General features: G+C 43.5%; 1 protein-coding gene across 5 annotated transcripts in view; it reads left to right on the top strand.

The window, feature by feature from the left end:
* Positions 1 to 24,608, top strand: part of DENND2B (DENN domain containing 2B) — a 153,508-nt gene that overhangs the window by 18,870 nt on the left and 110,030 nt on the right. For 3 of the 5 annotated variants that reach the window (XM_039553312.1, XM_039553313.1, XM_039553314.1), the window contains exon 2: positions 17,608 to 17,695. The gene's annotated coding sequence lies outside the window, so the exon portion shown is untranslated. Of the gene's footprint in view, positions 1 to 17,607; positions 17,696 to 18,165; positions 18,347 to 24,608 lie in introns of those variants that run through there. The other 2 variants (XM_039553315.1, XM_039553316.1) reach the window with 2 other exon arrangements.

Below are 24,608 nucleotides of genomic sequence, written 5' to 3'. Positions count from 1 at the left end.
TATATCTCCTTCCGCCAAAATTTAATGCCAGCCCCTGGCTACCATGTGATGCTTCTCCTAATCATGCTCTGGGGCCTGTCAAGCTAGACAGAGTGACCAGGAAATGGAAACAGTGTGGGGTGCATGGCACTGTCAGGGAAGAGAGAGCAAGGGCTGAACATGAGAAAGGATGAGCCAGGAGCTGAGGGTGACCCCAGCACAGGTAGGACAATGCTCTCACTGACCTCAGCAAAGTCCCACAGTGCCCAAGTGGGACCAGGTTGGTGACGGTGACAGATTTCCCCAGTAGCCCAGCGATCACTGTGCAGATGCAGAGAGAAGAGTCGGGACCAAGTTAAATCCATGCAGCGAGTCAGGCCCAGCAAGGACAGGGCTGGGGGTGGGCAAACCTGCAGCATGGCTGAGCCTGAGCTTACCCCAGGCTTCTGGTCTCTTGGGCAGTGGCTTTGGGGGTGCAAGTCCCAGGTCTGGATGGACAGAGCATTTAAGGGGTGTTGGTGCACTTGGGGCCCTGGCAGCTGCTCTGATGTGGGCCAAGCACTGACATAATTAATGGCACATGTTATTTACTATGTAAGAATTTCTTCTGGGCTCTGTGAGACAGCTCAGTGACTAAAGTGCTACTGGGTGTGAGTAAGGAACAGTAGGGCTTCCTTTCTGGAGGCCAAATGGTGAGTTATGAGTGTACCCCGGGCCAAAGCATGGAAGAGTCCAATATTTCACTTCCTGAGGAGCAGACTGAGAAAGTGGTTGAGTCTTGATGAGCTCCTCCCTGTTGATGTCCCCTGCAGTCCCAGGGTAAAGCTGAGGTGAGCAGTTGTCTGCTAAAGACAGGGACATTTCTGTGTTAGCGAAGGGTTTGAGTGAATATAAGTTTTGGAAAAGGGAAGGGAAAAATTGTTTGCTCCAAATTTCTAGCTCAAGACTCTTCATGGCCAGTTTGTGTCTAATTTTCCTCTGTGTTGGTGAGAAAAAAATGCACACAGTGAGTGCAGTGAATAAGGTCTGCCTTGAGGGCTTGTGCAAAAAGCTGGCTGAGCAGGTCACTCTCCCGGCCTTGCAGCAGTAGGGTGGTGACTCAACACTTGCCTGAAAATACTCAGTGCAATTCTGAAAATAGTCAGTGCAGTCCTTGTAAATGAAGGAATGTGGGTCTGGTGCAGAGCTTGAAGAAGTCTGTGGAAAAGCCCACGTCGACTTCAGTGGTCTTGAGAATGAAGCTGTGCAAGATTTGCAAAGAGCTGGCGCCAGATGCGCCTCCCACCCACAGCTCAGGCAATGAACATGTGTGCACAAGGTCGGGGCCATTATAAGAGAGTTCAAAGGGAGCTCTTCATCCAAGGAGAAATGTTCATAGGCTGATCTGTCCCTCAACAATGCACTTCCACACAGCAGCCATCCACAGCATGGGTGGGAGAAGGGAAGGGAACATCGCCCTGTCCCCCAGGGCTGAGCTGTACACACATGTTCTCTGGGAGATGAAGTTACTGCATGTGGGGTTCACAAAATAAACATGCAGGAAAGTCCTGCAGCTTGCTTGCTTGCAGTTTGATCTGTAAGAAAGGTCTGTGGTAGCACGTGCTTTTGCAGTCAGCACAGATATTTTTGGGGAGTGTGGCTGAAGTGTAGGCAGCACGTAATGATTCATGTGGAAACAGTAATTGCGGGAGTCGCTATGGAGGGGGTTACAAGTAAAACTAGTGAATGAGAAGAATATGTTCTTAACCGTCATGACCTCTTGAGAGAAGCCTGATGTGCAGATGGATATGCTGATAATGTGCAGATGAATATGGTGTTATTTGCTCCAGGAAAATACCAGAAAGTTTTGATAGTGTGAAACCTCCTGCCCTGGGTTGGTGGATCTCATCTAAGTTGTTCTTTTTTTCCATCTCCAGATGTGCCATTTTTTGGGTATGAATCCCTCTGGTAGGGCAGGGAAGAGCTGACCTTCATTAGGTAGAATGTGATAGGTTTTGTTACATCCTGAATCCCTGTAGGGACACTACAGCTGTGTCACAACCCCAATGTGGTGGCTGTATCCTGCAAGAAGTAGTTGTCAGCTTTCACATAGAGAGACAAAGCTATAATCGAAACACTGGATGGTTATCAAATAGCTCTCATTTGTGTCATTAAAGGTAGCATTGCTCACATTGGGTTAGGGTGTGCTGGTCTGGTCTTCCAGTATTCAAATTCCAGTCTGGTTGATTTCTCTCCTCCTCATCTTTACACCTCCTGTAAGGCTGCCATGTTGTGGTCCAGGTGCTGTTCTGTTTTGCTGGCAAGTGAGGCAGATCTTGTTTGCTCTGTATACAATTACAGTGACTAAGGAATTTTAAAGTAAGATCTAGAAGTGCTGTCACAATGTGCTCTTACCCAATGTTATTGTGTGGGAGACAGTGGGTGGTAAATGCAAAAGAAAAAAATCCAAAGCTTTTCTTCCTTGCTCTTGCCAACTCTGCCAACTTTAATGGAGGATTTTTTGGTTTGTATTTGGGTTTTTTCTACCTTTTTTTAAGGCCTGAAGCTAAGTGACTATCAGAAATCTTGACCCTCTCTGGCTTTTATAGCTACACAGGAAAGCTTAAAACATGAGTCCCAGAGGCTTGAGATCTGTAAACCTAATAGGAGGTGTTTCACCTTTATTTATTCCTAGAATTTTGTGATTTGTTTAGGTCATCTCAGAGTGTCTCAGGGATTTATTTCAAGGCATAAAGTGCTTAAAACCAGTAGCATGAATTTTTTCTTATTTTTACTGTCCACTTGCTTTGTGGTGTTAGAGGGAGAGCAGGAGGTGGGTCTGTGATTCAATGCCTCTCCCAGTGAGCTGAGAGCCGTGACAGGAGAAAATTGTGTCTACCTGGAGTGGTCAGAGATTGTGTTCACTGAAGGGAAAGAAACTGGCGCTTTGCTCAGGGCTGGGGTGAAGAGGGAACTTCCATTATCCTTCACACAGCTGAGTATTGGTTAGGGATGGACAAAGCCACACTTTTTTGTAACTTATTATTTACAGCACAGTTACTTCCCTACTGATGTCACTGCAAGTATATTTAATTGCTGTAACCTCTAAGCATGGCCAAAGGTCAATCAGAAGAGCATCTGGTACTCCAGAATTCTAGCTCTGTGTAAATAAACAAATATTTTGGTAAATCCCTGAGAATGGAAGCTGGGGTCCGTGGCATGACAAGCAAACCCATCAAAAATAGATTTGTTGTTGTTGTTTTGCATTTGATTTTATTAGCAGACCAAATTTTCCAAGCAGGAGGATTGCACACACTGTATGCAATTTCCCTAAAAAGTACTTTCTCTAGAAAGCTGGGGGAAGGGGAAGAGAAGGAAAGGAATAACTTTTCAGTGATATTCTCCTACTACTTTTGTCTTTTATTTAAAAAGAGATGCTAACTCATAAGCTAGAAGCTTTCTCATGCATCAGGATAGCACAGCTTTATGGCCAAGCTCTCCACTTTGCTCCCATTTCAGGAACTGCACCGAAGGTGAGCAGGGCTGTTTGCAACGCAGGCACTCTCCTCCTGTAACACCTGCTTTTCAGAGCAGAGCTTTGCAGGAAATCAGATGTGATTGTGCACTGGGAGGTTTTATCTTCCTGCCAGCCACACAGATGAGGCTAATTTGCTTCCAAAGTTTTTAATAGTTAACAAAGCATTTTGAGGTTTCATTTTCAGACCCTTGGAGGTTTGATTGGTCCTTGGCACCTTTCACTACCTATCCAGTTTTATTTGGTAGAAAACAAACATGTTGAAAACATTGAACTATTAAAAAAAATAAACTGATCCAATCCTCCACCCACCCCCTGCCTCCAAAACTCTTCCAGGATTTGAAGTTCCACGGAAACTTGCCTGTTGATTCTGACAGCATGGCATGTGGGAGGAAGGTCTAAGCATCAGTGATAACCAAACTGAGTGGGGAGTAGCTAGTAACTCTGCTGCATGTTTTTTGGGTGTCCTGTTATTTGACTCCATTGTTACAACTTTAAAACAGGGTCCTGTATGTGTTTAAATAGCTGTCTGCTCTTGGTCGGCTTGGGAGCCTAGTGGCTGGTGTGGTGTTTGCATTTTTGTGGACACATTAAGGACAGGAGCAATCACTCGCCTCCAGGTGTCTGTGGATAGAGTTCCTTATCAGTTATTTCAGCTCCTGACTAGCAGGTGCAAACAGGTACTTGTTCATCTAAAACTCTGGCGAAATGAACTATGCCTTCAAAACTACATACCCTGCTTAATGAAGCAGCCTCTGCTAGGTAGGTGCTGTGCCTTTGTAGAGGACTAGACAAATTTACCTTGTATTACCTTAAATTTACAAGGTTAAACCTATATTGCCTAATATGTGTTTGCTTTGTTTTAAGTAAGTTTTACGGGGCATAATTTTTTTCCTTGATGATCACAGTGTGCAGGTAGTAGTCACAGTATTATAAGGCATCAGAGGAGCATTAGTCATCTGCAAATGGTAGCAATCTGGTTATTATAAACTGCATCTTTATGATAACCCATGTATTAGGTAAACAAGTGTTATAATCCTGCACTTGAGGCATTGAGATTTTCATGTGACTTTGGGCAGGTCAGTGGTACCATGTTAGAATGAAACTTGGGGTTTAGAAGGTCTTAGTCTGTCCATGCTTGTCGCTGGCTGACTCCTGGCTCTGAGCTTGCCTCCAGGGGACCTTTTGAATTGAGGATTGCAGAATCCTTTTCTTCTGACATCTACCAGTTTTTATTTTGGGGAAAAGAGGCAGAAAATCAGGACAGTTAAAAATAAGTTAGATATAGCATTGTCAGGAACCAGAAAGGCTTTGCTTTGCCAGAGGAGAGTCATACTTCACATGTGAATGATCTTCTTTTGACCTAAACTTAAACCATGAGTTCGGGGAACAGCCATTTATAGGAGTGGTTAGGTCTGTAATTCACTGTGTGAATAACAGCATGGTCTGAAAGCGAAAACAAAGATCCTTGCTTCTCGTCAATGAACAACATAAAGACTATCAAATTCGCTTGGGTTTTCTTGTTGTTACTTGAGTTTTTTTGGCTTGGGTTTTCTTTTTTTTTTTTTCATAGAGTGGAACTGGTGGGGTTTCAGAAATACTTTCAAACAGTGCAAACCATTTCCTATTGTGGCTGGCAGCTGTTCTCTGTGTTTCAGATGAGGGGCACAGCAACTCTCCTTGAGAAACAATTGCTTGCAAAGAACAGATGAGTCTGAGGTTATGGTTAAGGGAGAATGCACCCCCATGAATTACTGCATTATTATATGTCAAGAATACTTTTGTAGTCTGTCACTGAAGCAACCGTCGAGTGGGATTCTGCATCCCACACTTGAAAATGGTCCCAGCTCAGCCAAATACTCGAGCATGTGCTTGAAATCTGAGCATTGACTTCATTAGCTTGCCTAAGGGCTCACTCAGGTTCCATGCTGGCCTGGAAGGCTGATGGAATTCTCACAACAGCTCTCATGTGGTGTTTCCTGTGGTGAGAGTGGACAGTAATATTTGTGTGCTTCCTGTGCTTGTGAAATACAACGATCACTCCTTCTCCTTTTGCAAAGCTTATTACCTGGCTGGATCTCTGGGGAGGTGGGTGGGTGACACCCACGGGTGTGGTGGTGTTGATCTAGGGTGAGTTGTGCTGTGAGTTTCTCCAAGTTCACCTGTTACGAGATTCGGTGTTGCCATGTACATGACACAGGGAGCAAAGTTGACACGGAGCAGGCAACTGATGTTAATTGGTGTAGCTGCCCCCTTTAAGGAAGGAGAGTCAAATCAAAAGATACAAAGGTGATCGCTCAGGATTGACTAATGCTCTTGATTTTCCGTGCCACCAACCTGACTCCTTTAGCATGTGACTAGCAGGGCTGATATGCCTTAGTCATGATGTCTCACCCTGAATGGGCTGAGATGTGGTATTACTGTGCTGGGTATGGATATTCCCATAATGATGTTCCGCCCCCCACCCCGCCCCCCCCCAATATTGTTTTATAGTTTCCTTTTTTTTAAGAGGGAAAGCAGTAAATCAGTCTCAGCATATTAGTGATGAATTGACAGACATATCAAAGTTAGTTACTGCATCAGGTAGGAAGCTGGTGATGGTTGGGTCTGTGCAGTTGTAGGGTAGGAGATGGGCTGTAACCTACTGAGCATATGCTGGCTCGGTTTTTGTACAGATTGCTGGGAGATCGACTTTATGCTTGTTTATTCCTTCTGTATCGATTCAGTTCTAAAGTGAAGATAGTTCAATGCAGAGATAATCAAGAGAAAACAAGTCTGACAGATGTTTTGTCATTTTTGGCAAAAGTAAATAACGAGTGTGCAGAGCTGTACAGCCCTGCCTTTGTGTTTGGAAAGTGCACATGATTTACTGCAGGAATCAGTTTGGCATAGCATAGCTGTGCCGATTCAGCAGGACCTACCATTATCTTGTCATGTTTTTTAGCAAATTGACTTTTACAAGGCAGCAATTCAAAAACATGAAAGAGAAATGTGCTGAGCAACCCATCCCTTCTTGTCCCCCATCCAGTGTCTGCTGGCAAATCTGCCGCAGTTGCGCCCATGGGCATGATGATGCTCGGCTCCCTCACTCGCTCGCAGCCTTTGGGCGTTCCGCGTGCGTGAGCTGGTGTGGGTCTTGATTTCATTATTGTGTTCTCAAGCTCCCAAGCTGCTGACTTTTCAGCTAAGTGCAACAGTTCACACATGGCTTTCTGTCGTGCTTCGCTTTACAGACTTAATAGGATTTTAGTGGTACAGCAGGAGTAACAAAAGCACCGTTAGCAACATTTTGTAAATCTCGCTGCTTTTCAGCTCTGCTCACCCACAGCTTGCGGTCTCCCACGGACAGAGGGAAAATGGCCAGAAAGCAGCGAGGTTCCTGGGCTTGTCCTGACTAGCACTGCCTTTCACTGCCTCTGAAGGCAGAGTATGGAGCCAGAGGCACTGCTGGTCTGACCCTGAAGGGCATTTTTGGTGTTTTTAAAGTACATCTCTAGTCCAGTCTTAGCACTGAAGTAGCTGTAGATACACTATTTCTGCATTCGCATATGTTTGGCAAATGTGCATGGATTGTGTTTATTTTTAAGGGGTTAATTTAAAATGTATAAAACTTTCCTACCTTCTGGGAATTCGGGATGTTCAGCCCCATCTATGCCTCAGCAAATGGCTTCTATTTAATACCATCTTTGTACGTTACCATCGAGAGATGGCTATCTCAGAGAGCTAATCTGTGGGTGTGCCCAAGGGTGAAAAAAGACCAAAAGAAGTAAGACTGAGGGGAGTGGAGATGGGAGAAGGAACATTCTTCATTAATGCAGGTTTTTACAATGGATAATGTATGGGAAGGGTAGGGGCGGAGATGCTCCAAGAGCACTCTGAGATAACAAAACAGCTTGTTTAGCTAAGCAGGATGGAAATGACAGCCCTACCCATCCTTCTGTCTTGCTCTCCTGTGAACTAGCCAGCACTCAAGCCGCACTGTTCGTGTTTGGGGCAGGACTGTGCACAGCTCCTTCTCCTCTTCCCTTGGGTTTTGAGATGCCACTGCAGGGCTAGTGGTGTTTTCCCTCCAGCTCCTAAGCGTAGCAGCTTCTGTCTGGAAGCTGATGACACTGCCATCTCCTCATGTTTTGACAGGTCCTCTGGCACCAGCGTGTGCCTGTGTGTCCCCACATTCCATGAACCTGCTCCACAAACCCTGTCTCAAGCCACAGTGCTCGTTTACTTGAAGCCATGACTATTTCCTCAATAGAACGTTCCTCTGTAGAAAGTACTTGTTTCCTTTCCTTTCCTCTGCAGAAAGTTTTTGTTACTCAAAAGACCCATTTTGAAGATAAGCCAGGCACACCAGAGATGCCAGTGAGGGAGATCCATCCTGAAGTAGCAGGTTTTGGATCATGCTGCAGCCCATCACTTGTGTAGGTTTTGCTTCCTCTCTCAAGTAATGTCTTGAAATCTTTTGAATGACTCACTCAAAAGGAAAAACTCTACTCTGTACTAATGGTTAATGGGTCTTTCTAGCAGATGTAAAATCCAGTGAAACATATACAGTTTCTTTAGTTTTAAGAGGAACAGATGATTTAATAAGCAGCTATAAATCTCTTGGGAATGTACAGACATAGTCAAACAGCAAACTTTTGCCAGATTTTTCACTGACTAGACTTATAGCCTATGAGTCATAGCGGTCTGCTCCACTCTCCACCTCAATTGCCTGTTGTTGTTTTGGCTTTTAGAGGTGCTCTGTGCTGCATATGGATTTTTTATCACCTTCTCCTGTTAATGGGCTTGCTCTTTCATCCAGGAGACAGACTTCAAGGAGTTGACTCTTATTCTCCGTGTCCATGACAGTGCATGACGTTTCTTTTCCATTCCTAGCTCACTGTGCCATTTTAAAATTGTATAAGGAAAGTGTTTCTGAGGAGTGTATTAATGCAGCCTCCTAAATGGGCCTACTAGTGGGGGTCCAGTTAAAATGAAAGAGATATAGCCAGTCTCCTCTTACTACAGTAATGTTTTCCTTCCAGCAGTCAGTGGTTAATGAATTTATTGTAATAGTATTTCTAATAGTTCCAGTTATTATCAGCCCTTTAGAGATAGGGGAACAGGTAGAAAGCAGAAAGTTGTTCCAGTTACCTCTGTCTCATGCTGAGTTGCAGGGGATGGTTGTATTTTCTGAGGTACTGAGCTGCCATTACAAAAGGATGTAAAATGACACCGTGTTTAACAAACATCTTCTATATTGTGTTGGCCTGCTGGCTTTCTATGAGTGTCTGAGATATCTGGGAATGGGGGCTGCAAGCTCTGTTTCATTTTACAGCTGGTTCACAAGCCATGTGAATTATACTTGGGAGCCACTCTAGAGGAGGTGAGGAATTAGAATTACTAAGATTTGCTCCAGGTCACGCCCAGGTAAACCAGAGATAAAACTAGTGATAAGACACAAGACTTTGTGTGGAATATTTAACCACTGTGGAGGTTTTTGCAAGACAGGTGCAGTGCAGCTTATTTTGAATGCAGCTGGATGGAGGGGATTTTAAAACTGACTCACAGCACAGATTTTTTTTTCTTTTAAATCTCACAATGTACCTACAAAGATCTAAGAAAAATTGTGCAAAATTCTGACTTCATCAGAATAAACAGGCAGTAAAAATCAGGTTCTAATTCTTTCAGTGGCTCAGGACTGCATTTGTATTTGTTACTCTCTGGGACCATGTAAATGGTGAGGGAAAATTCTTATTTCAGTGGTAAGGATGATGAGAAAACCCTGTTCATATTTGGCCTTTTCCAGGCTGAAAGGAATATCAAAAATGCATAGATGTGAAGCAGGTTAAGAAACTGGAAACAGCCTTAGAGGCTGTTTAATGTACAGAATTGTATAACGTGACCAAAAATAGATATTGTTTGAAGTTCATGGTGGGATTACAATTTATTGCATTATTCCAACACCTTCAGAAAGCCGAACAGGCCTTGTTTTACTGGGCAAAGAAAGCCATCCAAGGTCATATGCCTGCATGGGGTCAAAATCAAGAGCAGCATTTGACTCTTCTGACTCCTTGTTAGGCCCCTCCACGCAGTGCAGGAGGAAGCACAGAGGTTTTCAACACCATGCATATGTGCAAAATAGCCCTTTCAGCGCTCTTTCTGGCAAACTGAGAGCTTTGCTTTATGCTTTCAGTAAGCACAGAGCTCTCACGTTTGCTGATGAGACTTTCACACGTCAGGAAATCAGAAAACTGGAGACGTAATCAGCGTGTCTCTTCTTGAATGGGGAATTTTCCCCAGAGCAAGTTGTGATGCGTGCTCCTAATGATTTGCATCTTACGGTTCAGACTTTCCATGAGCTGCTTCCAGCACTGTAGGCACTAACTTGTGTTTGCAGTGAGCACACACACACCCAGCTGCAAGGGTAACAGCCATAGCTTACATGTTTAAATCTTGGCATAGCTCTGTGGAACTGATTAGGAATGTCCCGTTCCTTTGGAAGCCTGGCCCAGCTGTGGGGTTTAGGTGGAGATGTCGGTGTAGCGTTCAGTGCTTCCCCAGGTTAGGGGCTAGCTAGAAATGGAGGCTAAGAGAGGTTTCGCTTGCTCTTCTTCACCGGCAACCAGGTCTTCTGCAAACTTTCTGGTGTGTGGTCTGTGCACACTAAATGGCTGATGCTGAGCCTGTGTTGTGGGATTCCACTGCTTCCATAGTATGAACAGCAAGCAGCAGCAGTTGCAGGGAGTGAGTTTTGTCCACCCCCTTAAAACAATGTACATAGCAATGGGGAACATCATGTGACTACATGGACCTTATCCAGAGTTTTAAAGGGAAAATATCTATAACAGTGTCCTGGCCTATGTAAACTGTATAGTTTTCCCAGACTTGGAAGAAAAGCACTGGTACTTTCCCAAGTTCCACCCTTTTTGGTTTGATGTGGAAAAAAAAAAAAAGGTTGATTCTTGCTTTCCTTTTGTCTCTAAAATGGGAAGTAATTTAATGAAAATAAGAAATTATGCTTTTTCATGTCAAGAGGCAAAATCTTATCTCTGAGCCGTCTGTTTTGACAAGAATGAAGCAGAATATGTACTTTTTTTTTTCCTTAAGTAATAACCTTTACTGTTAATGGTGAAGAAAAGATAGGTAGATGTGTGATTCTCCAGCAGCCTAAATGTGGACATTGGGACAGTCTATCCTTGACGTGGGGCTATTTTCAGACACATCCCCCAGCTCTGTTTGGAAGAATGCACAGAACTGAAGAAGGAAGGATGACCTTGATTTTAAAGCATTCATCTGGAGCTTGGGTGCTGGGAGCTGAATTTCTAGCCCCGGGACTGGCCTTCTCTGTGGTCTGCAGTGTGTTGCTCAGGGAATGTGTATGCCACACAATGGATGTCAGCACAAAGGGCCCTGGAGCTGACTCCAGGAGGTCTGCACCGCCCTACAGTGCAGTTGGGCGCTGTGTGGAGCCACGGCCCCTTCCCAGGAAATACAGCTGCACTAGTTCAAGCACTGCTTTGTGCTGTTGGAGCTGTGCTGCTTCCAGTTCTGGAGTTAGGATGGTTGTGGCTCATTTGGACATCTCTGTACCACACTCCATTGGTAAACCCAGAAAGCACTGAGATACTGAGAAACAAACACAGAGTTCATAAAATGTTTTTGAACTGTCTGCATGGTCTGGTTTTGGATTTCTTTTGTTCTGCACAAACTCATCCTAGTCACTCCAATGTCACTGGCTTTCATTGCCTCTGTGGCACTGGAAACCAGCTAGAAAAAAAAGCTTCATTTTGGCTGTTTCCCATGCCCAAATTGTTTTCTGGAACATTCCAATTTTGACTGACTCCAACTACCTCCCAGGTTCTAACTCTGGCCTTGGGGGAAGCAGCAGAGCCTGGTGCTCAGAACACTGTTGGTCACACACAGTTTCCAGAGGGCCACTGTGCAGACTTGCACACAAAGCCATTGAACTCCTTTTTTCCAAGCAGCCACACTGGAGTGACATTTACATGGCTTTGCAAAGCACCCTGAGGGCCTTGAATGAAAGGAGTTCTGCATATTCAAAGCAATATTATGTTTATCTGTTCTATCCAAAGTAGAGGAGAAAATGCTTTATTGTCTGTGGCTTAAAATCTGCCTGCTATGATGTTTATGACAGCGCAAAAGACAAACTCTGTATCCCTGAGAAAACACCACTGGCTTTGATTTCAATGGGGTGAAGGTGATGGGGAGTAGTGCTGGGCCAGTGCTTGCACTATCCATCCTCCCCAGAGATGAGAAGTGGGGCTCACAGGCATTCCCCCAGCATGTTAGCAGCAGTTCACAGGGTTTCCAGGCCAGCTTGGAAGTTCAAGTCACAACTGAAAATAAAGGAAGCCAACTGTGTTAGCACACAGAGAAGTCATTGCCTTTTGTCCAAAGGAACATCGGGCTGACACTTTCTTCTTGGAGTCTCTTGGCTCCTAGCATTTCGAAGATAAGATCTATCCAGTCAGAGGGGGTTGCATAAACTTCCTGTGAACTTTCATAGTTGATGATCAAAAGGAATCACAAAACATGTTGTCATTATTTATCTATTTATTTATCTATTTAGAAGTTCAAAGAGTGTACAGTTCTATCGGTTGTGATTTTTTTTTTCTCATGTAAACAAGGTGATATCATAATGGATGCACAGCCTTAGGGGCCCACATTTTCCATTTTGAGTTTAAATTAAGAACTCTTTTCCTCTGGAAAGCATCTTTTCAGGGGGAAAAATGTGAAAAATGCAACCACCACCCATATTCTGCTTCAGAAGTCGTCCCTGCAATATTATGTCCTTGCGTCCCTTGCTTTGCTAAAAGATTCTCTTCCCTGTTAACTTCATATAGCCGGTATATCAATAGAGATGGTTCCCAACAGCATCTTTTTCTTTGTCCCACTTCCTGGATACAAGTACAGGAAGGGCTACCTTGACAACAATTTGAAAAGTTCCCCTTCAGCTGGGGATTTGGCTTATATGATCTGTATTCCCATAATTTATGTGCCCCTCTGTTCCCAGTAAGTCAAAGCTTTGCAGCACTTGCTCAGATTCACACAAGATCTAGTCCTCCCAGAGTTATATTCTTGTGTGTTCTGGTTCCGTGCAATTCCAGGTGTGAGGGGATCTGTTTTTTGAACTGTCTTCTAGTCCCATGTGTATCATCTTGTGTCACAGGATGCGTGCTGTGAACAGGAGCAACAGAAACTTGTCCTTTCACTTTTACTTGAAAGAAAGAGTAGTGAAGTGAGACAAATGGAGACCTTGCATTCATGTAGGGTCAAATCAGAAATCCTGTGGAATTTCAAGCAACTCATCGACATCTCTCCTGATATGGCTGGTTCCCAGAGAAAACCTGCTTGTCTTATTTGCCCTTCTTCTTGGGACATAAATCCACCCTTGATGGGGATATACAGACAGGATATTTGTATCCTCTCCTTGGGGTCTTCTCCATCAGTTTTGGACCTACAGCTTCCTGTCTCTTCCTTTTGGGCATGCCTGGAATATGGCAGAGCCATGCAAGGAAGGATGTTGACTGGAAGGAAGATGGGTTGCAGACAGGGCTCGCTCTGGAGAGTTAAGGAGCAAAGGACTTACTTACATGAGATTCCCACCTTTGGTTATCCCTCTGGCTTGGCTTGTGCCTTGGCCTGGTGCCATCTGACACAGTTTGCAGCGCTGGGATGTTGAGGGCTGACTGAATTGGCTGCCTGGGCCCAGAGCCAGTTTGTATGGCTTGTTTGGCTTTGCACTGCTTTTCTAGCAGGGGAGCTGTAATATGTGTCTCCTGTCATGAATCAGACCATAGGTATGGATAATTCTCAAACCAGGCATTCGCATGAGTTAATTCCATGCTGTTCATGTTTAAAGTTGTTTTATTAAGGAATTATTCAGCTTATTGCTCAGCAAATTTTCAGCATCATTAGCAGGTTTAGAATAGGGGTTGTGTCCCAGTATGACCAAACAGTGTCTTAAAGCTTTAATTGCCAAATAAAAACTCTTTCGACCTCTCTTTTCTAAAATATACAACATTACTAAACCATCACTTTGGTAAAATATTGTAGCACATGTTTGGTGTATTTTTAAGTTCTTTTGAAGTCAGCGTTTAAATGCTTTGCTGAATCAGGGCCTAAAATAATAATATCCACAAAGTTAAGCCACTTTATTTTTGAATGAGTGTTTGCAGAGGAATTGAATGCATGTCAGCTTCCTGTCATGGCCCTCAGGTACAGATCACCTCTTAGTTTCAGTGAATTAGAAACCTTTCCAAATTGCTGTCTTGCACACAGTTGCAGCGTCAGGGTCAGACCCAAGAATGGCAGGCTCTCATTTGCAGAATGACATCAAACTGAAATGGGATATAGGGCCATAAAGGGATTGGCAGCATCTCAAAGAGAGCGCAGCTATGATTAGTCATTTCCTATATACGTACTGTATAAATACTGGGGATATACACATGCATTTCTTTTTTCTGGGTTAATGAAACCAGTACTATGCTGCAAACGTGATCCTTGCTAGACCATTGAGGTAATGGAAACTTAATTCTCCTGTTAGAAGAGAGTTGTGCATACACTTTAAGTAATGGATCTGAAATGGGGAAAGAAAACAAGTCCATAGCTGACTGATCTTTGTCTTTTGCCTGTGCAGTCCCCTTGCAGTTGGGGAGCTCCTGTGTTGGGTCAACTCCTTTGCTATCGTTTGCAAGGCTACAGTGTACTGTTGTGCTACTTACTTTGATACCACAATCCTAGCAAAACATGCACTGAGGCAAAATTGAAATTAACATGCCACTTAAGGCAGTGGAAGGTTTAATCGCTTTAGTAGAATGATGCTTTTGGGATCAGAGGTGTTATCTTGTGCCACTTACTTTGTTGTTGTGTTCTTACACCATCATGTTGGAGTGTAACAATAAGGGCCAGTGCTGTGCACTGTTAGTTTAAAGAAGTCAGTGGTGCTGTGGGATGGCTTCAGAGTGTGTGGTGGCTGCTGCCCTGCCTGTCATCACTTTGTCCCACCTGGTAGTCCACAGAATTCCCTATGCAAAAGTATTGAGTGCTGGGTCTCTATAAAAAGAGCAAAGAACACAGTTTTTGTAGTGCATGTGTGCTTTACATTAAGAGCTGGCTTGGGCTTTTCCCCTTATTTCCATACCTCTGCAAGTCACTGCCTGGTGATGAGGAAGTGCTGCTCCCAAGCTCCCTGACTCTCCCAGTGAGGTCAGCAGGAGCTGCAGGCACTTGCAGCAGTATTGGGTTAAAAACATACTGGGACAGATTAATTAAGTTTCACTTTTTGTTGTTGGGTCTTAAATTATGGAATTTCAAACAAATATATATTTGTTGAGGTCACTGAGAAGATGGTCAGTAAATGTGTAGAGGTGACACAAGGAGGAGCAATAAGGTGGCCATCTTCAGTGGGAAAGGGGCAAAAGCCCTTGTGAAGCACAGAAAGTTATTTGAGGAGGGGAAAAATCCTAAGTAACTTTGCAAGAGTGTTTTTTATCTAAAAACCGCAAAGGAAAATGTTACGGAAGTTGGAGCAGTGATTAATTTGAATTTATACCTACCAGAGGTTTGTGCTGGTGTTGTGGCTGGCTTAGTCTGTAGCTCACCTCTGATGCTGTGCTTTCCCCTACTGAAAGTGATAAAATTTCACGAGGAGCAAGTCTGATTTTTGTTTCCTCTCCTGTTGCTGATGATGGCTGCTTGGAAAGCATTCAGTAAAGAATCTCAGACCAGGCAGCTTGCAGAGTGGGCAGCTCATGGTTCCCTTGCAGGTCTCCAGGCAGAGACTGCAGGTGTGCCTGGTGAGGGCTCCTGCTGGGCACTCACCCTGCTCAGTGCATGCCCGCTCCTGCGCCTCACGTGGCTGCTGCATCATGGGGCCAGGAGCGTAGGAAGGAGTGTGTTCAACCAGTCAGAAATGGGAAGTGTATCGGAAATAAGAAACTAAACATCAGCTGCATGTGAGTAATGGATTTTCTGTCTCCTGCAGGGGGTGAGGGTACACACTCTGATGCCTTTTGATGGCAGGGTAGCCATGATGCTGTAATTAATGCAAAACCAGCTATTCATCATGTCCTCTGCTTATGATTTCAGACTCTGTCCTGATTCTAAATTGTGTTCTGAGGTATTGATGTGCTCAGACGAAAGCCCAGTGAGAAAAAAGTAAAATGTGGGAATAGCTCTTGTTTCACTGGGATCAGTCTGAGCTACATATGTCACCTTTTGGCAAGAAGCTGATTCGGGATGTATTCATGAGGCTTAGAATAGAAATGTGCTTGTCTGAGGGCTTCTGTGGTAGTTACCTGCCCAAGACCAAAGCTTGGGTCATAGTTTTACTCCTGTGCCTTGTTCCTACATATTTGTGTATGCGTGATATATTTTAAGGACTTTGTTTGCTTTGCTTGGAATTTTAAACTGTAACAGAGTGCATATGTAATGCACTGAGCATTTTCAATGATTTCTAAATGCCAGCTTGCCTGCTCCCCCAGAACCTTGCCATATATGCAGATGTGGTCACAGAATGAAGTGCCACAGAGCCATGAATGCTGGAGTGGGATGTGATGCAGATGGTTGGTACATACTCCAGAGTTACCAGTGATGGGGTCTATAGAAGATCAGAGCGTGATCAGCCATTTCACTTGTCCATTGATCAAATCCTAGGATGTTTTTTTATCACTTCTGTGTCTTTGAACACTCTCTCTGCAGTGATGTAGTGTAAAACATTACTTTCTTGGGAGGAATTAGCAGTTTCCCTCTTTCCCCAGTCACACTGCTGAAATTGTGCCCACTTGCCACATGTGATGAATTTACCTTAGTCATACACCAAAGGAAACTTTCAGGACAAAACCAAGTTTAAATTTTTTAGTATTTGTCTCTCATGGCTCTGGCTGGGCATCACTGATGCGTTCTTAGGGGAACTTAGTGTGAAATTGCAAACTTAGCATGTGGCACTTTCATATCTAGGAACTATTTGATATGATGTCATTTCAGCATCTTCTGGACCCTTGATAGCTTAAGCAGCTGTCTTGTTATATTTATCTGCCTGTGAGTAGTCTGCATGCAGTTTTTGGTAACAGTGTAAAATATGCCTCATGTATATGCCTTCGTGTGATGTTCTTGTTAGAGAGAGAGGTGGTTTAAGTGTGCAATCTGCTGGGAGCTCTGTCACTCACAAAATTTAGTTTTCTGAAGTACAGAAAACTGGTGTAGTTTATATCTAATAATGGATATATGGGGAGACAGGTGCTCCCATGAAACATCTTGGCTATCTCACACAACCAGAAGGGTAATATGCTGAAACTCTTTAGTCTCCTCATCTATAAACCTAGTTATGTTGATTATATAATGTATGTTTTCTTGTGTTCAGCTCCCCAAATAACATATAAAGGATTTCATGGGCTGGTGTTGAGTTTTAAATGCAGGGGTGGAATAACATAGCTGCCCAATGAAGTGGTTAATAGATACAGGAGAAATTGATTTCCTATTTAGCTTGGCATAGGCAGCTTTGCAATTTTCTGCCCACTAGAGGGACTGCTGCTTATACTGCTCATTGCAGAGCACACTCATGAAGTCCCTTCAGTATCTTTTATGATGTTTTAAAACTTTGAATGACTGACTGATTAAATGCTCTAAAGATTGTCTCCAAGATATTTCTCAAAATGTAAAAACTTTGGGCACAGTACTCTTCCTCTGAGTCCAAATACTTTTTAAACTGAATTTTCTTAATAAATGTTCTTTCTTTTTTATAAAGTATTTTCTGTTCTCTTGATTTATCAGTCCAGACTTTCCTATATGACGTTGGTGGGGATTAATTTAGATTTTTTTGTCAAGGAAAAAATGTTGTATGTCTTTATTTATGTTTGGAGTAAGTTTTGTTTTGCAACCATGGTGCCAGTGAATATGGTAAACTAATCAGTTCTTGTATTCGCAAATGTCAGTGAAATGAGTTTCTCCTTTAACTGGGAGATAGCAAGTTTTGGGTAAGAGGCACTTAAACTTACAGTCAGTATGAGAAAACTTCCAGATGTATCTGTGTGTTCTTGTTTAGCTGGGGGATTTTTTTTCTGTTTGTTTGTTTGAGTTCCTGACCTGCCCAATTTTCTTCTTAATTACAGAAACATGAAAGAATACAGGAAGTCCTGCATGAGCTTATGAATACCTGTGCTAATTAAGTCACTGGCTTGATACTGGGAGAACAGCAAGGTAAGCACTCAGGCCATGCCAACAGCGTTTCTTGTAATCTGCATGATTGTATTTCAACAAAGCTTTAGTGCTTTCAGATATCAAATTCATAGCAAGGCAGGCAAAGACAAATAGCCTGCAGGGCTGAATGTGATAGATTTACTTTTAATTCAAAGCTTTGGTGAGCAAACATCTCTGTTTTCCCTTCTGGGGGAAAAAAAATACAGGTTTTGTGGTCGTTTTCCCTTTTTTAGAAGGCAATATCTCTAATTTCGGCAATCAATTCCTGACCAAAGCTCAGCTTCCTGGGCTGACTCTGGGGAGGGGCTGGAGGAAGGGTGGAATGTTTCAAAACTTAGCTGATGAAAAGGCATGCTGTTTTGTGGATGCCTCCCAGAATTGTTTAAATCTCTGTGTGTGTGTGCGCGCGCGCTTATGAAGAGGGGGGGAGAGAGATCTCCATGACAACTGGCCTGGCCAGTCTGTGTTCTCTGCAATCATTTTAGCTGGAATCAGTGCTGCGAGAGGTCATATGAAGGAGTTATGGGAAGCACAGCAGGTATTAGACACTAAACGACTGGTTTTCTGATTGCCTCAGATAATAACACAGAGTTTTGTCTGGGAAATACAAATCTGAGAATGGAGTGGAAAGGGAAATGCTCCAAATTTCAGGTAACAAAAATTGCCTTTTTAATGTTATGTCCTCCCATTGTAAAGTTTGATTTTTCTTTTTTTTCCTTACTGGTGGTGGTGTTTACTCCCAGCTGAGAGCGTCGGAGCGAGCTTGGATTCCCTAACTCTGGGGAATGATGTCATGCGGCAACAGTTGGATTCTATTAACCAGGGAAAGAGGAAACATCCTGCATTTTTTGTTTTGGGGAGGGGGGGGCGGGAAGGGAGTTACTTTGGCTCTTTGTTGAATCTTGTGCAAAGGCTACAAGAAGTGTTTAAAAGAAAGTTTGTAACAAATTAACTCCTAGAAAATACCATTTAGGACCTTGGCAGCACCAAACCTTAAACCCACTGCAATGATTACTCCTATATGCAAGAAAATTAATTTGGAAATATTACAGAAATCAGAAGACTTTTCTTTCATCTTGAATGCTCCTATATTCATCTTTAATGAGAAAATTAATTAAGGTATAATTAAGCAGAGGATTTGGAGCCTCCCTGCACTTGGGATCCTTTAGTAATTGTGTGGAGAATGTGCTGCTATAGAGTTTCTTCTGGGTTGGGCTCTGTCTCAAGCGGCTGCTCATGAATAGATGATGCTGGCAGCATTGTTCTTAATAGGGTTTTCAGTCCTAGACTGTGTACTTCATAGCTGTAAATCAGCCTTTTTGGGGAAAGACGCTGAGGAGAGAAAGCAGAAAAGTCATAAATTCAGCAATTTGAAAGGGACTTTTCCTCCCGGCTTTCCTTTTGCTAAATGCTATATTAAACACTCAATGCAAGGGTATAATGTATAGCATTTTAAGCAGAAAAATACCTAATGATGAGTGTACAACTGCTATATCCTAATGAAAAGACTTAAAAATTTGATATAATCCTACTTTGCCAAACATCACAAAAACGCATTGTATCAGCAACCATGATGAATATATTAGGTCACCATTGTGCTGTTTAAATTCCCCTTTGGAGATGCTCGTTTCTACTTTTATGCTGCTTTGTTCCCTTCTATGTATTTCAGTCATGATCCAAAGTTTGCTGGAGTCCATGGGAGTTTTCCCGTCAACTTCAAAGGGCTTGGGATCAGCCTCTGCCTGAGAACTTCCCAGCCTCTGTGTCAGTCTTTTGACTGCAGGACCAGGCCACAGGCTCTCCCTTTTCTTTCTTGAACTTTCCAAACAGAAGGTCTTTTGTGTTGTTCCAAACAATGCCAGGCACTGCTGACTGGCTTCAGCGTGGCTGCTAATAACACACGCTGGAGATAATGGTGGTGCTGATCTCCACTTTCTCCTCATACCTTCCTAGAGGGGAAAGTGCAATGAACGGAAATCGGATCCCTCTATCCCACCTCCTCACCTCACAAATGGCTCTTGTTTACAAGTGTGTATGTGTGTGTGTCTGTCTGCGCAAATTGTTCCTTGATTAAAGGGCTGTGCTTCAGAGGGGAGTTCCAGGAAGACTTTAGGGAAAAAATGCTATCATAGCTGTGACCTACCCTAGAGCACTCACAGCAGGCTGTGCCGGAGCAGAACTGACAGCTGTCATCTGCAAACTGAGGACTCATCAGGACTGCCTAACACTTTGTGTCCACCTCTTGCCTACCAGCTTGATTCCATAAATAAAATACTACTGTTAGCAAATATTGATAGCCCGGTTTGGAAAAAAAAAATTTCATCTCTTTGATGGTTGGGGCCAGTTTAATAAGAAATCCTTGTGCTGTTTTTGACCAGAAATGAAATATCTGTGGAGCTGGTGTGCTGATTTGAGCCATCTGCCTCCTTAAGAAAGAACACTTTGATGGTTTCCCAAGTTTAAGGCTCATTTGCAGGAAAATGCTATTAGTCCCTGAAATTTCTAAGACAGAAAAATCTAATGATTTTCAACATCAGAGCCACTGCTTTTAAGCAGTGACATTTTACAGATGATCATCTTGGGAATCCTGAGAGATCTGCAAGGTGTTGCAAGCTGGTCATACCAAAGGCAACAGTGGGTTTTTGGTGTATATGTGTTTGCTGTGATGCAGCAGGAAGCCTGGTGAATTCTCTCCTAGAGTTTCTGGCTGAGTGGCATTTCCCTTAATGGTCTGTGCTGTAGCATTTGCAAGTTACTTTGAAAAGTGATACAAGGCATCATTCCCGTGGTCCTTTAAGATAATTTCCATATGTTCTAGCATTCTGAACGTTTTCAAATGAAGTTTTCATATGTTATGCTATGGATAACTTACAAGTAGGAAATAATAACAAAAAAAAAATGTATTTTTAACTACAATAATAACAAGCTTGACACATTGTTTTTTCATCCGTTGAGGGAGTAAGCAATTCAGGAGGGCTGCTGGGATAGCTCATAAGGCAGGTGGAGTTCTTGCAGGAGTCTTGCAGGTGTAACAGCTCTGTGTTTAACACAGCACCTCTGGACAGGTCCTTAGCTCAGCATTTAGAGTTTGCTGTAGTCATCACTTTTTAAGTGCATTAATTTCTGTATTTCAAAGCCAGTTGCTTTGTGTTGTCCCGATATAAATATCCTCACAGGTTGTTGGTGTCCACCATGTTTCTGCCAGTGGCTGTATGTCCATACTCTGTCTGTGGATAGTCAGTGGCTCTGAGTTTTCCAGAGACATTGGCATGGTTCTTTGATGGGATTAATTGCTTTCTGTCTCATTGTACTTAGAAGGAAAGTGGAGTGACACAGTAGAAATATTTTTTTGTTCTCTCTTCTTGACTGTCTACTGAGTAGTTTTTATATTCTGAGGTATAGTGTTTTCAATTGCTTGTATTAGCTTGCGTAAGATCCTGTCTTGTGTAACTCCTTGTACATCCTCTACCTCTAGGTTGACAGCAGAAGGGATGTCTGTTGAAATGAATTCCAGGTTAATTGCTACCTTGATGTATTTGTCTTTATTAACTAAAAATACTTTGCTTTGTAAATGAGCTGAGGCTCTCTAGAAGCCTAGGGCTGACTTTGTACCATTCAATACTTGATTCTGATCTTACTCCTTTCTCTAAATAACTGCAGAGTCTTTTCTATTTTTCTTCTTAGAGAAAGTCTGTGAGACATTGGAAAAACCCTGTAGTTTTCTCTGTTTCTGCTATTTTCTTTGAAGGCTGATCTTCAGAGCACCTGGTGTTGTGGACAGACGTACCATTAAATTCTTGAACATGAGATCAGTATTCTTCATCTGTAACCTTATGCCCACTACAGGTAGAATTAACTGATTGAAAACAACAGCGCTGCATGATTAGTAGAGCTGCTCATAAGATGCTCAAATACTTCCTGATTTTCTGTATGTTAATTTCAATTCCAGCAGTATGAACAAGGAGTTCTCCATTGTCTCCTCTCATGTTTGGCTTTCTGGTCATGAGTGTCTTCCCAAGGTGTAAAATGTGACACACAAAAAGATCTGTTCTGTGCAGCTCACATTGGATATGAGTATGGCTACCTTTAATTACAGCAAGAACCTCGACATGATGGCACTGTCATTCTGCTCTGCAGTGAAGGCTCTCATTAGTGCTAATCTGTGATCTCTCTTCTGGCTGTGCATCTTTGACCCAGTTACTTTGCTGAACTTAGCGCAGTTGCTAGTGTGACACAAAGCAGACTCTTGGCACAGCCCTGATCACAGAGCAGGGCAAGATCTGGCAACTTTCACACAAATCCATTATAATTAAGGCTTCCGGTCTGGGATTTAAACTGCTTCTTTCTCTTAAAAGCCTGAGAGGCTTTTAAAAGTATTTTTTCAGGCTGAAAATGAACCCACTGCTGGTAGAGGCAAAGTCCCCAGGTGATACTAGTTTTAGGCAGACCTGGAAAAGGCAGGTGCTGCTCTTGTTCCTTCATCAGGCTTTGCAAACATGCTTCCAACCTGAGTGTTTTTTGAACAGTCTCCCAGATGTTCTTTAGTTTCATGTGACAACAACAGGGTCCCCTAATCAGTTACAGGAGTGTTGCACAGTTGGCTTTCCTCCAGTGCCAGCTCTTATTCTGAGTTCAAGCCTCATGTAACATTAATCTTCTCTGCCCACTTGGAGCCAAGCTGCTGTAGTCAAGGGGCTGTTCAAAGGAGTCCTATTTCCCCATCCTTTCAGAGGCAGTGCTTCCTCCTAGAACCTTTTTTCCCCATCCTGTTGCAGTCTGATGACAAGAAGATGAATTGGAGGCTAAAATTCTGCCAGTGGCAAGAGCACAGTCTGGCATACCCTGTGCAGCTGGCATCCAAAGGATACAAGCCATCAAATTATCTGTGCTCCTGGGCCAGCTGAGCCTGTTGGTTTATGACCAGAAACATCCCTCCTGTCTTTAAAGCTTTCTTGAAAGTTAAAAGGCGTCACTAAACGTTTACCACATTTATGGGTATGCTGAGGACAGTTGGGCAATTTTGACAGTACAAAACCTGTTCCCTGCAATGCTGTTTCATGCCTTCTTGGTAGAGAGCAAAAAGCAATTTGAGGGCTGCAAAAGTATGGAAACATTTGCAGCTGCACAGCTCGCATTCCCATGTTTCAGTCTCTCACAGGCTCATGCAGACCTTCTATTATTAGTTTTAAAAGAATAGCTGACAGCTGATTAATTTGAATGGCGTATTCCAGAGAGAGCTGTTTTATGACTGTCAAGAGTGGCAAGCCAAGAAAATATTGACTGAAGTTACAAGGAGAGATTTCTGATGTAGAGCACAATCCTGTTTATCCAAAAGATTTGTAGGGGGACAAAACCATCTTCATACCACCCTGCTGTCAACATGTTCAAGCCCGTGCTGGGGGAGGTGAGAAGCTGAACAGCTCAGCCTGTTTTGCGTTCATTCCCTCTCAGTTTTCTGGGAGAGTACCTGGGGGTTTCCTGGCATGCTGTCAAAGGGCAGGGGCCGTATTGCAACTCAGTCTTTAAAAACCCACCTAAAAAATATTTTCAAGTGACTCATTCTGGTGTTGGTTTTTGGAGAAGAGTCAAGTTGGTTTCAGAGGGAAGAGTGAAAATAAAACTACTTTTGGACAATGGATATGCTCTGTGTAATCAGCTGATGCTCTGGATTACAGCTGCTCTGCTGTGGATCAGACTGGGTTTCACTGTTGCACTGATCCTGCTGCACTCAGGCTCAGGGCAGCAGATTGGCATTTGGAAGGGTATGAAGATCTAAGAGCACACATTGGTTTTTCAGTACTCTTTTTATCAGTAGCAGCACAGGACAGTAGGTTGCAAGTTGAGCAGTATTACTGCAGCACTTGTGTAGGGGCCTGTGTGGTCACCCCTTTCATTTCCTGTGGAAAGCACTGCCCTTGTGTGCCACTTGTAAGCAAGACTCTGCTCACAGCCTGGGCACCTGAGGCGCAGTTACAGTACTCTTGCCCTGATCTGAGGCTTCAGCGAAGGAGAGCCAGTTCTGTCCCTGCAGCTGCGTAAGATGGTCCATTTAGGCCGTCTGCCTCCTACAGCAACAAGCCTCTGCCTCCTACAGAATCAAGCTGTAATGTCACTTGCTTTCATGGGACTGTTCCCCCTGCCCTCCCTATGGAAGGCTCTAGTGTGGCAGGAGTCACAAAAGGTCAGAGTGGAGAGAGGCATGGGGCAAGAAGGCAAAATTCTCCCCTAGTCATGAGAGTTGTTTTATGTAAAGGTTGGGTGAAGGCAGAGGTTGAACCAAGAGCATTTAGAAACACTGACTTTGTGCCCACATGTTTGGAGCTCTTCGTGTGGTGCGGGGACTGCTGTCCAAGCTGGTTATGCAGAGAACCCCATCAGCAGGTTATGCTGTGTTTTGCCCCAATCTCAGTGTAGAATGTGCTGTCAGATTTGATGTGGGCATTAAGGTCTGCTTTCTTCTCCAATGGAGACATTATCCAGGTTTCCGCTGAAACCCATCAAGAGCTGAGGTCCCTGCTGTGGTTTATTTACTATTGGCTGACGTGTATGGACAGCAGAAAACAAATGTAGACATGATTCAGTAGAAATGTAAACCTGCCTCGGTGCTGTGCAATAGCACAGAATGCCTGCTGGGATGTATAACCACCTGGAAGAACTGGGCATTCAAAAGGCAGCCCAAGGTCATCAGCTGCAGCACCTTGTCAGCAGTTCCCACTGCAGTTCCTGTGCTTGTGACTCTGATAATGGGTGTCCTACCTGTTCTAGAAGTATGGCAAGATCCTCAGGTAGAGGAAGGCAGTGGAGTTATGCTAAAGCGTTCCATGATTTTTCTGGAAAATCTACGCAGTTCATGATCTGGGTAGGGTAGACGGATTGAATGTGGCCACCTGTCCAGGGATTTCAGGAGTCAGGC

Source organism: Corvus cornix, chromosome 5 (assembly GCF_000738735.6).
Source record: "Corvus cornix cornix isolate S_Up_H32 chromosome 5, ASM73873v5, whole genome shotgun sequence".
In the NCBI taxonomy this organism is placed as follows: domain Eukaryota; kingdom Metazoa; phylum Chordata; class Aves; order Passeriformes; family Corvidae; genus Corvus; species Corvus cornix.
The sequence above is the reverse complement of the archived record's forward strand: the minus strand, read 5'-3'. Positions and strand labels throughout refer to the sequence as shown.